This window comes from Aethalodelphis obliquidens, unplaced genomic scaffold (assembly GCF_003676395.1).
Source record: "Aethalodelphis obliquidens isolate GAN/ISIS:26980383/991018 unplaced genomic scaffold, ASM367639v1 scaffold91, whole genome shotgun sequence".
In the NCBI taxonomy this organism is placed as follows: Eukaryota; Metazoa; Chordata; class Mammalia; order Artiodactyla; family Delphinidae; genus Aethalodelphis; species Aethalodelphis obliquidens.
Genome location: NW_020838035.1, coordinates 1901494 through 1914962, shown reverse-complemented (window position 1 = coordinate 1914962; position 13469 = coordinate 1901494). Strand labels below are relative to the sequence as shown.

The window sequence follows — 13469 nt, the reverse complement described above, 5'->3', positions numbered from 1 at the left end:
CCTGGCTGCTTTGCAGAAGGAGAGATAATGGACTGAGTTTTCCAGAAGGAGATGACTCAGTGCCTTGAAAGCTGTGCGGAGCAGGGCTGTGCGGGGCTCGTTAGAGGGGAAATGGGATCTCTTTCGGGACACACCCATTACTGGCGACAGCTGGGGCTGTCAAGGGTGGCGTGGGCCTTACAGACAAGGTGTCCTCAAAGGTGGAAAACCCTCAGAAAAGCATCGGGAGATGATGTCTGCGGAATCTTCCATAGGAGACTTCTGCAGAATAAGGTGTCATCCCAACATCACAGCGACGGCACAGCTAATGGTGTCTTAAGGTTTTTGCTTGGCTTCTCCTCAAAGAGGTAGAGCGCGACTTGGCACCCGTGGTCTGTACAGAGCCAGGGAGGAACCATTGGGGGCTTTCTCGGCCCTACGCGTCGTCTCGACTACTCAGCTCGGCCTTGCAACGGGTACACAGATACCCGCGGTGCCTGAACGGATGCTCCTGGTTGTGTTCCAATAAAGCTTTATTGATTTGAACGTCACATAATTTTCAAGTCTCACAGAATATTGACTTTTTTCATTTCTTTAGACTTTTTCCCCCAACCATTTAAAAAGTACATACTTATTCTTAGCTCGTCCACAGAAACAGGCAGCTGGCGCGATTTGCCGGGTTATTTGTTGGGTTATTAATCTACGGGTTATTGTTCTCCATCTGCTAGTATAGATGACCTGTTTTAGCATTCTGCAGGGAAACAGAACCCATCGGATATCTATCTGCATGTATATATGTATATCTATATCACCTGTCTATCTAGTCTGTATGTCTGTCTATCATCTATCCATCTCAGTCTGTCTAGTATCTGTCTAATCCAATCCTCTGTCAATCATCTATTGGCCTATCTGTCTGTCATCTGTCTACTTATCGTGGATCCTAGCTAGCTATCCATCTATCTATCTATTTAGCTGTGGACCTCTATCTCTGTCTGTTATCTATCAATATCTATTCATCTGTGTATGTCTGTATCTGTCATCTCTCTACTTATCTATTATCTATGTATCTATCTATCTACAGAGAGAGAGAGAAAATTGTTCCCGAGTAATTGGCTCCCATGATAATGGAAGTCCCACCGTCTGCCATCTACAAGCTGAAAACCCCTTCCTACCTGCTCACCTGCAGAAGAGAGAACTGAAAGTGACTGATCCGTGTCCCAGGATACTTCGCAGCTGGGGTTGTCCCCTGAGCCAGATTCCTCCAGGTGTATCCAGCGTCATTGCAGGAGTCCCAGAGATGCGCTAGAAAGGCTCACCGTGAAGTACACATCTCCTGGCTAGCACCGTGCGGTGGGGTCCTCCAGAGATGCTGGGGCAGGGTCCGCTCTCCAGCCTTGGTGTCGCGGAGACTGCAGAGGGGTGACAGTGTGCTGCTTCCACGCAGAGGTCCGAGGGGCTCTGGGTGGAGCCTGGTCCTGTCGCTCCTGTCTGTGGGCCATCCAGCCTGGTCCTCCAGTACCCCAGACGTTGTTCTAAAAGCAGAACCTTTGAAGCTGTAAGTGCTTCTATGTGTGGAGGCTGATAGATTTAGGGAGGTGAAGAGGCTTGAGAAGCTGGTGGCTAACGGTGGTGCCGTTAATACAATGAATCACAAGGCAATTCGCCCATTCAGTCTGCTTCCGCTGCTGGTACAGCTACTGTGGTCCATGGCCTTGCAGACAAGGAAGGGGGCAGATGGAGAAAACACATGCTGATTCTGCCCTCGTAATGTCCAAACAAGGACTTGCTTTTATCTGTCTGCAACTGGACTTAATTAGAACGTTAGATTGGTGAGCTGAAATCACCTGCTGGAGTTGGGTCAGACCATCAGACATGCCTGCGTTAAGTGGCTTTGTTTAAATACAGCCTGCGATGGATAATTTTATCTGTCGACTTGGCCAGGCCACAGGGACCAGTCGAACGGTTTAGATGTTTCTGGGAAGATACTTTATACCTGGAATGAACCTGTGCATCAGTAGCCTTTGAGTAAAGCAGGTGACCTGCTGTAATGTGGGTGGGCCTTATCTAATCAGGTGAAGAACATAAGAGAAAAAGGAATTTGAGGTCCTCCAGAGAAGAAGGAATTCTGCCTGAGTTTCCAGCTTGCTGCCCTGATGACACTTGGACGTACGACTGAAACATCAACTCTTACTGAATTTCCAGGCTGCTGGCCTGCCCTGGGGATTTTGGACTTGCCAGCCCTAAAATCATGTGAGCCAATTCCTTAAAATAACTTCTGTCCCTCTCCTGATAGATAGATAGATAGATAGATAGATAGATAGATAGATAGATAGATAGATGTGACGGATGTACCCAGTGGTACATTTGTAAAATTAAAATGGATGTATGAACCCATTGACACGTTGTCACCCCAAGTCTGTAGTTTACATTAGGGTTCACTCCTGGTCTTGTACATTCTGTGGCTTTGGGCAAGTGTATAATGACACGTATCCATCATTTTATCATCATACAGAGTAGTTTCACTGCCCTAAAAAATCTTCTGTGCTCTGTCTGTTCATTCCCCTTTTTCCCCTAGACCCTGGCAACCACTGATCTTTTTTTCTGTCTCCATATTTTGTCTCTTTTTTTTATCATGTCATAGAGCTGGAATCACACAGTAGGTAGTCTTTTCAGATTAGCTTCTTTCGTTTAGTCATATGCGTTTAAGTTTCCTTTCCCAGGTCCTTTTTTTTTCTCTTCTGTACTTATTTTTTTAATATTTATTTTTTTATTGGGGTACAGTTGCTTTACAATGTTGTGCTAGGTCCTGCTGCACAGCAAAGTGGCCCCACTGTAGGTATGTATACACGTGTCCCCTCCCTTTTGGATTTCCCTCCCATCCAGGTCATCACAGAGGACCGAGTAGAGTTCCCTGTGCTATACAGCAGGTTCTCACTAGATATGTATTTCATACCCAGCGGCGTATATAGAGTTCAGAAAAAAAATTGTCTATGTGCCTATTTATAGTAATATCTATAAGCCTTTCAGGATCCATCAGGGGGATTTCTCTTTCCCCAGCATCACCTCCCCCTCTGCTGTCATCAACTGACAATCACTTTTCTGGTTGTATTCCTCACCAGTCATTTATTCCAGATGTGGCAGCTGGGCAGGCATGCACGTGGACCACTATCTCTGTACATTTGTCATCCATAAACACTCACTTCATTCTACAACCATTTCTTAATGTCTAGCCTCTTCACAGAACACATAGGAGTGAGGACTCACCCGATTTACCATTTTGGAAATGGTCTATAAATGTTAGAATGTGTCCTGCCGACATCCATCCTGCTATGCGCAGCTCACAAAAACCCATCCCCTCTTCCAGGATCCTGCCTAGACTCGCCCCGCCGGCATACATCGCTTCTCTGGGCCTCCACGGTACCCAGGGGGACCCGCCCCCAACCCCCAGTGGACTGCAGCGATGCCCACGGGCAATGAGCCAACCCAGTGAGGCATGAGGAAGATTGGAACCATCTGGAGAGGAAATCTCCATGAGTCTCTCTCTCTTGTGTTTTTTTTTTTTTTTTAATTTTTATGGGAGTAGAGTTGCTTTACCATACTGTGTTAGTTTCTGCTGTACAGCAAAGTGAATCAGCTCTACGTACACGTATATCCCCTCTTTTTTGGATCCCCTTCCCATTTAAGTTACCACACAGCGGTGAGTAGAGTTCCCTGTGCTACACAGTAGGTTCTCATTCGTGATCTATTTTATACATAGTGCCAATGGCGGATATATGGGAGGTTGGGGTTGACATATATACTCTGTGATTCTCTCTAAATAGCCTGGGTTCGGAAGAAATGGAAGCTTGGCTAGCGGGTGGCAGGACCCCCGTGGTAGCATGGCCGTGGGGTATGCAGACTGGACAGCCAACACCTGTAGGCATCTGATGACACCTACAGTGGATACATCAAACAGGGTGGGTTGTCCACGGCTTAGACGGCTCCTTCTACCAGAAGCTCCCAGGCGTGTCTGATTGGAGCTGAATCATGACAAGCCAGAGTTGAACTTGCTGGGATAAGAGCCTGGAACCAGACATCACTGTCTCTGTGGAGATCTAGGGGAGCAGCAGGGACCACCCTCCTTGGCCACTAGTTCTGGCATCATGGAACCCAACTTGTCTTCTGAGAACAGATGGGCTCCATGGGGAACAGGTGAACCACTGAGAAATGCATGAAAGATTCTCACAGCCTTTGACAAAGGATAAATCCAGGATGAAGATGGTGGTCGACCTCTCTCTAAAAGAGAACGCCCGACCTGGGCACATTACCTTATTTGTGGTGTTTTCCACCTTCTGATCATTTAGAGCAGCTCGGGGATAGGATGGCTTTGTTCTAATCATTTGAGAACTTGGGCTTACACTCTCCACCCCCCGACCCCGTTCTAAAAAAAAAAAATCCTCCAAATCTCTTCTTACCCTCCAGTTTTCCCCTTCTGAGAATGGTCCCACTGTAGTTGAACCTTGAACCACGTGGAGGTTCAGAGCACCAAAAATTTGAGTATAACTTAGAGTCAGCACTCGGTGTCCATGGTTCCTCCATATACAAGGGTTCATCTAGCTTTGGATCGTGTGGTACTGTCGTACATACTTAGTGGAAAAAATGTGCTTGGAAGTGGACCCACGCCGTCCAAACCTGTGTTGCCCAAGGGTCAGCTGTATATATACATAATGATTCAAGTCAAAATCTGCAAGTGGGTGCTCTAACGTGGTGTTCTCAGACTTTAACATGTGAGTCTGACATGATAGGTCCGAGGCGAGACTTGAGAACATCCGTTCATGGCTGGCACCCAGGTGATGCAGATGCCGGTGGCCCATGTGTTGAGCGGGAAGGGTCTAGAGACGTATCCCAGTGGCCCAACATAGTAGCCAGTAGTCATCCCTGCCTAACTAAATGTAAATGATTTAAAATAAAAGACAACTTCAAACCTTACTTCCTTGGTCATACGAGCCACGTTTCAAGCAAGTGCTGGGTAGCCGCCATGTTGGATGACACAGCGTAGAACGTTATTCCAGCACTGCAGAAACTTCTGCAGGACTGTGTTCGTCTAGAGGCTGGCTATCACCCAGGAACATCTAGTTACAATAAGGCTAATGGGTTTTTAACCTTTGGAATTTTTTTTTGATTTGAAGATGTGAAGGGGTATGAGTGAATACCCACATAAAATTCTGTATAGCAGCGTAAAGCCCTTCCTAATCAGGGCACAAATATACGTCCCTCAGAACATGGGGCTCCCTAGATATTCTAAAAAGCCCTGATATTGAAGAGCTAAATCCTGAAAAATGTCCCAAATGTCTAAATATGTCTGTTACACATACTCCTGTACCCCCCATGCAGGGTAGCTGTAGAAGTCTACAGCTATTTATTTACACGTATCTGCATAGTCTCATCTTTTCTTACAATTATTTTACATTCTCTAGGTGAGCGAAAGACAAGAAGATTCGGGCTTCCCGGAAGCGGAATCACGCAGGTGAGTAAACAGCTGAAAAGTCAACCAATCGCGTTTGAAAATGAGAAACTCACGCTGGCCGCGCTGTCACTGGAGATGCGGGAGGCTGATCCCGTTGAGACGTCGGGGGCTGTGTTGCTGAGAGTAACGCGAACTGCCTTGACAAAGACCCCGGAGAATTTCGTAGACTTAACGCAGCCACAGTTTGTTTATTTTAAAGGACTCGTCCTTTGCAGGTGTTCCTACTTGAGGCGATTTCTTCCCGGCGATGAGTGAGAGATCCAGGTTCCTGGCCAAAGTGGTCCTCTGCCATCATCAACACCTGCCTCCCAAGGTACCCCAGTTTTCATTTGTTGGTTGGTTGCTGTTGGTGTTTTTTGTTGCCGTCGCTTCAGTGCCGCACGGCTGGAAGAGAGAAAACACGTACACACTTACCCATGGGAGGTTTCCGTGGTGTACATCCTTCGACTCACATTCCTTTAGCCAGAACTCAACCACACAGACACATCAAATGCTGAGACCAGCTGGGAGGCGATGCCAAGCTGAGAAGAGGGATAATTTGGTTTGGGATCAGTTAGTAGCCTCTGCCCATGGATAAAACCGTCCGTTGATGCGTACGCAAGCAGTGACAAGACTCATCCCTTGCTGCCGGGACTGTACGTTGGTACAGTCGCTTTGGAAATCCATTTAGTGCCATCTTGAGAAGCTGAAGGTGACTCAGAAGTTCCCCTCATTGGTAGAAACTCTAGAGAATGTCTTGCATGTGTGTCCGTGTATAAGCACGCTCTCAGGAGTAACGCCTCTCCTACCGCAACCTGCAGGCAACCCACGTGTCTGCTGGCAGGAGAGCCGATGTATAGAGTGTGAAGTGATCGACACTGGAATATTGTACAAAAGTGAAGCAAGCTGACTGAATACATAGGCAACGTCCTCATGCATTTTAGAAATGCACAGTTGAGAGAAAAGAGTACAGGAGACCAGACAGTGCGCTATCAGTGAATAAAGCACGCAGAGTGGAATACTAATATGTTGTCGAGAAATACAGAGACCTTCGGCAAAGTCGTTACTATTTTCGTATTGCGCATAAAATTTGGGAAAATACTTAACTCTGGGGGGAGTGGTTCTCGAGGAGCATTGAAAGGAAAGGGGATCCCAGAGAGTGATAACGATTCGGAAATGTTCCCGATGTTTGAAGCGGCTGGTGGATCCACGCTTGTTTTGTTCATTCCTTTGTCTGTCCGTTACCTTCACATCACTGCATATCTTCTTTTGAAGATCGCCAACAGTTCACACAAAAAATAAGTTCGTTTTGGGCGCAATAAACTAGTTTTAGCCAGTCCTGGGTGGCTTCCCACCCCCTGGTTAATTCCCCGTCGTTGAAAGGATCTTTTTGATTCACAGGTAGCTTCTCTACAACCGTCTTCTGCTGTCACCATCGTTTGCGGGGCTTATCGATCAAGAGGTGGTGACCCAACCCAAACTAGGTCCATACGATTGATCCCGGAGGGAGGAAGCTCCTGGAACCCTTTCAGATTCAGGGCAGAAAACAAGCAGACTTGGCTGTTTTGTCTTTAGTTTGTAGAGGATCTTTTCTGGAAGGTTCCAGTCTTTTTCATCCATGGCTGTTCTGCAGGGTTGTGATTTTGGTGTGTCCGTGAGGCGAGGTGACCTCGGGGTCTTTGCTCCGCCGTCTTTGCTGCTTGGCCCCCGACTGGGCTGTTTGGAGCCTGAACTCAATGCGTCTGCTTCCCATCGCTACGTCCTGCCACCCCGAGTCTCCTTGCCTCTCTCTTGAGGAGACTAAGGGTGTTCGAATAGATGACTTGGGGAAGACCCTGATACAGGGTGCCTTAGAAGCTTGTTCGGTTCCCAAAGATCAGTCCCTTACTGAGAGAGTTGCCCAGGAAGCCTGCAAGTCCCCGGCGCCCTGTGTCACCTCTGTCTCTGTCCGTGGCCCCATATCAGCAGCTATGTGTGTGTCTGCTGCACTGCAGGACCCATTGCCACATCTGCACCGTGGATGTTACCCTGCCCTGAATCTCATTTACAGCATCCCTCTGCGGCTTTCTGCCCTGAGAAATGCTCCCCTAACATCTCCCCCTGAGACACACATGCCTCTGCTTTTGGAATCAGCCCCAGAGATTCACCCCCTCCCTCCCTACTACTTCCCCAGCATCCCCGCAACAGAGCCAGGCACACTCCCTAGATGGTCTCTTTGCACTGTCTGTCATTTCATGATAGCCCTGGTCTCACTTCCCTACTCATCCCCCGTTTGCCCTGTGGTCTCTGAGCGATGTGAAGGTAGGGGGTGCAGCTTCTCATTTTTATCAGTCCTGCCCCAGCACCGTGCCTGCCCTCCGCCAGTTCCCACTGAGCATTTTCAAGAAATACCAAGGCATGAGAAGTGCAGCTCAGTGATGAACTGTGGATGCCGGTGCCTCAGTGAGCTCAAGGGTCCATGTCTTAGGTGGGATCCCCCAGAAAGCAGGGAGAAAGCAATGAGGCTGCGCTGGTCCAAGCAAGTGGCAGAGAGGGAACAGGGGCCGGGGCAGGGAAGCAGGGAGAGACAGCGCAAGGCAGGGTTACCACTTCTGGGTATGAGCCAGGCTGACCGCTCCATCTTAGGCACCCTCTTCCCAGTGGACAGAAGGAACTGACCCTCAAACAGAGGGAGGGAGAAGAAATTACCGGCTGGTAGATGCCTGTCTGCCGTTGTTCACAGACTCCAGCCTTCCACGTGGGGTCTTAGCCTGCATGTGCTTTTGGGTTGTAATATATCAGCTGGAAATGGAAATGAATATATGTTTGCATCTGTATACGCATATAGATCTATGTGTGTGAATTTGTGAATATATATATATATATTCCCCAGAGAACATATATTCAATATTAGATTTAAGATGGACATATTATATGTGATAATATATAAGGCATATATATGTAATATATATAACATATATATGTCATATATATAAGTATATATATTAACATACATAAAATAATATTATATATAATATTATTATTGCATATTTGATACATATATGTATAGCCCATTTGGGCTGTTATAACAAAGTACCACAGACCGGATGGTTTAGAAACAACAGACATTTATTCTTCCAGTTGTGGAGGGTGAGATTTCAAGATCTGCTGGCAGATCTGGTGTCTGCTGAGGGCCTGATTCCTGGTTCGTAGATGGACATCTTCTTGCTGTGGCCTCACACGGAGGAAGGGGTGAGAGAGCTCTCTGGGGTCTCTTATAAGGACACTAATCCCATCCACGGGGGCACTGCTCTCCTAACCTCATCACCTCTTCATACCATCACCTTGGGGGTTAGGGCTCCAACATACGGAGTTTGGAGAACAGAAACATGCAGACCCTAATGATGTATATATAAGGAGATTTGCTGTAGGGAAGTGGCTCATGGAGTTATGGAAACTGAGAAGCCACAAGATCTATAGTCAGCAAGGTGCAGGCTCAGAAGGGTTGATAGTGTCAACTCCACTCTGGGTCTGAAGGCGGAAGACAGATGTCCCTGTTTGAAGACAGTTAGACCGAGAGAAGTTCCTTCCTTTCTGTGGGAGAGTAGATCCTTTTGTTCTGCTCAGGCCTTCAGTCGACTGGATGAGGCCCACCCACGTGGTGAAGGGCAGCCTGCTTTATTCTGTCTCCTGATTCAAATGTTCACCTCATCCAACAAGGTCCTACTGTATATAGCCTGGGGAACTATATTCAATATCTTGTAATAAACCATAATGGAAAAGAATCTGAAAAAGAACACATATATATATATGTGGAACTGGATCACTTCGCTTTACACCTAAAACTAACACAACGTGGTAAATCAAAGGTACTTCAGTTTTTGAAAAATGTTAATCTCATCAAGAAACGCCCTCCCAGACACACCCAGAATCATGTCTCACCAAAATCATAATGTGTGTGTGTGTGTGTGTGTGTGTGTGTGTGTGTGTGTGTGTGTGTACATCTTAGGATGCATTCAGCACTGGGCCGAATGAAGGATGGAATTTTCGCTGGAACATATGGGCGCTGTAACAGTATTCTAAAGTCATTCTGAAACATCATTTGCAACGTCCAAATACAAATTAAGGGAAGGATCTGAAAAAGTAAAAGAGGGAACGTAGCCAGTTGGCCAGGCATACAGCTTTCAGACAGCTGTGATGCCACATAAAAATTCCAGTAACTCCAGAACGTTTCCATGTGTTCTGAGCTCCCCACTGCAGAGGAGAAGACACCCATCCGGTCACCCTGTTACGGTCACGGCATTTGAAGGGACTGGCTGCTGGCAGCCCTGCAGCTATGAGGTCTGCAGGGTGTTTCTTTCTCCCTTACATTCCTCTCTAGAAAATCTGTGTTCCCAGTTCATTTGAAGAATGCAGGGCATTATTTCATGCTTTGTTACAGAGGAGTAATATTCCACTGTATCTATAGACCACATCTTCTTTATCCATTCATACATGGATGGACACTTGGGTTGCTTCTCAGCCATAAAAAAGAGTGAAATCATGCCATTTGCAGCAACATGGGTGGACCTAGAGATGATCATACTAAGTGAAGTGAGTCAGAGAAAGACAAGTATCATATGATATCACTTATGTGTGGAATCTAAAAAAGTAATACAAAGCAACTTACTTACAAACCAGAAACAGACTCACAGACATAGAAAACAAACTTAGAGTTACCAAAGGGGCAAGTGGGGGGACAGATAAATTAGCAGTATGGGATTAAGCAGATACAAACCACTATACATAAAATAAACAACAAGGACCTACTATAGCACAGGGAACTATATTCAATATTTGTAATAACCTATAATGGAAGAGAGTATGAAAAAGAGTAGATATATGTTATATATAGGAATATATATGTAAGAATATATATTATATATAAGAATATATATATGTTTTATATATATATATATATATATATATATAAATGAATCACTTTGCTGTACACCTGAAACTAACACAACATTGTAAATCGACTCTACTCAATTAAAAAATAAAATAAGAAAAAACATTGCAGGGCAGGTTCAAACTCAGTTTAATTTTAAAATGACAAAGGCAACCACCCTGGGACGAAAGTGAATTCCTCACTTCTTTCCTCTGCATCAGAAACAAAACTTCCAGCCTCACAATCTGGTGCCACGACCTAAATGTGGAGAAGGATGTGGTCTCATTTTGTTTCATGAAGCAGCTGTTGGAACCGTCCCTCGCATCCCAGGCTTATTACGCTTTACCCAGAAGTTCTTTTCACTTTGGAAGGCGGACGGTGTGTAATTGTGTATAAAGTAATAAAAACGACCAGATAACCTGTTTTTTGCAGAAGATGCCAGAAATAGTCAGTTCAGACAAAAGGCGCACATGCCCAAGAATCTTTAAGCAATATATAAGAAAGCACAAATATTGCGACAGTCTCTCAAGCTATGCCTTAGGACTGTCTCTATTTATGAGAAGCTAGCTTCGCCTTGACAAATATTTCAAACCACGGCAGACACTGTGTCTGGTGGGGTCTCCCAGGCATCTTGTCAGCCAGAATTCCACGCAGCAGGCATACAGGGACTGCCTCATTGTCTGGAAACCCTAAGGAGGCCTATTTACCCTTGATAAATGCCTAATTAGAGCTGATGTAATGTTATCCTTGTAAGCAGTTCTGTAGGAAGGTAGACCACTGGATGAATCACCACAGATGTCTCACCTCTCCTGTGAGGCAGCCAACATTTAACATCTCTTTATGGCATTTCATACTTGAAACTTGGCAGTGAAGATTCAGGACCGGAGTGAAATTTTTAAACTAAGTGTGAGGCATACCATTTGGGCTTTTTCTTGACCACTAACTAGACTTCAGGATAATGAGCTAGATTCTCTCATCCTACAAGCCCTTTTGGTAGCCAGTCCAGTTCTGAGGAAGCATTGGCCCCAGTGTTTCAGAAGGTGGTCACTCATCAATCCATTAACATTGATGAGTATTCATATGTTAGTCTCCGTGGGCAAGACCTTTCCTAACAGAGTCACTGCTTGAATTTGATGACGCTCTGCGTTTTATAAACTCACATTTTCCGTGAGGAATCTCGGTGCATATCGGTGTTGCCAAGATAGCAGAACATCATGGCGGATGGCATGGGGCAGGGCTGGCCCAAGGAGGTTATGAGCCATTTAACAGGCATTTGTGTGTAAGGGTCTGAGCATCTGTTGGATCATTTGTGTACTTTCTGCTTCATCTTCCACTCTCTCGGATGGAAAGAAGTGTTGCCAAGTGACACGGAGAAAGCCAGTGAGCATTTCTGGTTTTCATTTCTCCGTAGTCCTTTTTATACGGGTTCTCCCTGTCCCCTTGCAGTGCACTGTATGTGCCTTTTTTTTTTTTTTTTAACAGAGTGCCCTGAGCTGAAAGGATTTCTTTCCTCCAGACTACATGGGGAAACCTCTTCTTCAAGATAAGAATGAAGCCTATTTACCTTGTGTGGATAAAGCCACATGCAGTACTGGTCCTATTTCAGCCGCTCAGTGAATGTTTGTCTAATACAAAGCCGTGAAATTCCTAGGAAACGCGGGCGAGTGAGTCACAGGGGATACGTGTTTTTGACATCTACTGTCGTAGTTTCTGAAACATAAAGAGATCCTGCAGTGCCTACATTTTCCCCAATTTCAGCCACGGCAGCTGCACCCTAGCTTCCCACAGATAAGAAAAAGGGGAGAAGACAGTCAGGTCCTTGAGTATCTCGATCTGAACGTGTAGCCTGTCCTCACAGCCTTGCTACCCAAGACGTCAGTAGATGGTTTGATTTCCGTTCCGTGCGGGTCAGGAGCTTCTCCAGGAACAATAGGGAGCTACTGCTTCCAAAACCCAGAGGCAGAGAGACAGCGACCCTTCCAGCAAAGACGAGGGCTTGACACACAGAGAAGTGTTTGTATGGGGGGCAAAGAAGAGTGTGGCTCCAAAGAGGCCTTTGCAAACACGCGTGTGCAAAATGAAATCTCTCGGAAGGACCATCTGTGAATATCAAGGGAACAGTAGCACTGGATTTTCAGCGTTTTCTAATTCAGGCGTATGCTCCTCGTGCGACTCAGAATTTAGAATCCATTCTCGTTCCTGAGCATAACTGACGTCGCTTTGATCTTCATATATTTGTCACGGAAGCCAAGAACCTCCTAGGATACCCCCCTTCCTCTTCACGTTGGGATTATCCACTACAAATCTCAAAAGTTATGTCGGCAAGGGAGCTCTCGGTCACTTCCCGTGATACCTCGTCCGTCAGTCTTGGTTCCACGGCCAAGAGCAAAACCCATGGTCCGTTCCTGACATCTGTCCTCCCCTCCACGTCCCCTAGAACAGCATCCAGTTCATAGGATGGTGTTCCTGCCTCCAGAGCCTATCCCGAACCGGTCCCTTTCCTTCATCTCTAAGAGAGCTACTCCTTAAATCCATCCCCCTCTCTTACCTGCACGCCTGCGATAGCCCCACGGCTGAGCGTCTGCATACACCATCACCCCACATAGTCTTCTCTGCGCCCCAGCCAAAGGATGTTCAGAAGCGTAAACCTTCCACCATCTTCCTTACCTAAAACTGTCCGCTGACTTCCCGTCACATTGAGGACGACATTCACACTCCTTCACATACAGTACCTGGCCATGCATTTTTTGGACTCATCTGTCTCTCCAACCTGTTTTCCCGTCTCTCTTCCCTACACCCCCTCCTCTTCCCTTGTCTGGGTGGAATTAGGTCACTTAAAAGGCAGGTGCTGCAATGTGATCAGCACAGCTACCTCATAAGTCTGTGCACAAGCTACGTTGTCAATAACCTATTGACCGTTGATAAATGCCAGTTCATTGCCATTTTTATATTATTTTTACTGAACGATAGTTGATTTATAATACTGGAATAGTTTCAGGTGTACAACAATGTGATTCAGTTATATATATATATTCAGTTATAGATAGATGGATAGATATTCTTTTCCATTATAGGTGACAACAAGATACTGAACAG

At 46.0% G+C, this 13469-nt stretch overlaps 1 long non-coding RNA gene across 1 annotated transcript in view; it reads left to right on the top strand.

The window, feature by feature from the left end:
* Nucleotides 1–1258: 1258 nt before the first annotated feature.
* The window catches only part of LOC113614146 (uncharacterized), a 35697-nt gene continuing 23486 nt past the window's right edge, over nucleotides 1259–13469 (top strand). The window contains exons 1-3 of the long non-coding RNA XR_003430471.1: nucleotides 1259–2229; nucleotides 3344–5485; nucleotides 5701–5798. This is a non-coding gene — a long non-coding RNA (uncharacterized LOC113614146). The remainder of the gene's footprint in view (nucleotides 2230–3343; nucleotides 5486–5700; nucleotides 5799–13469) is intronic.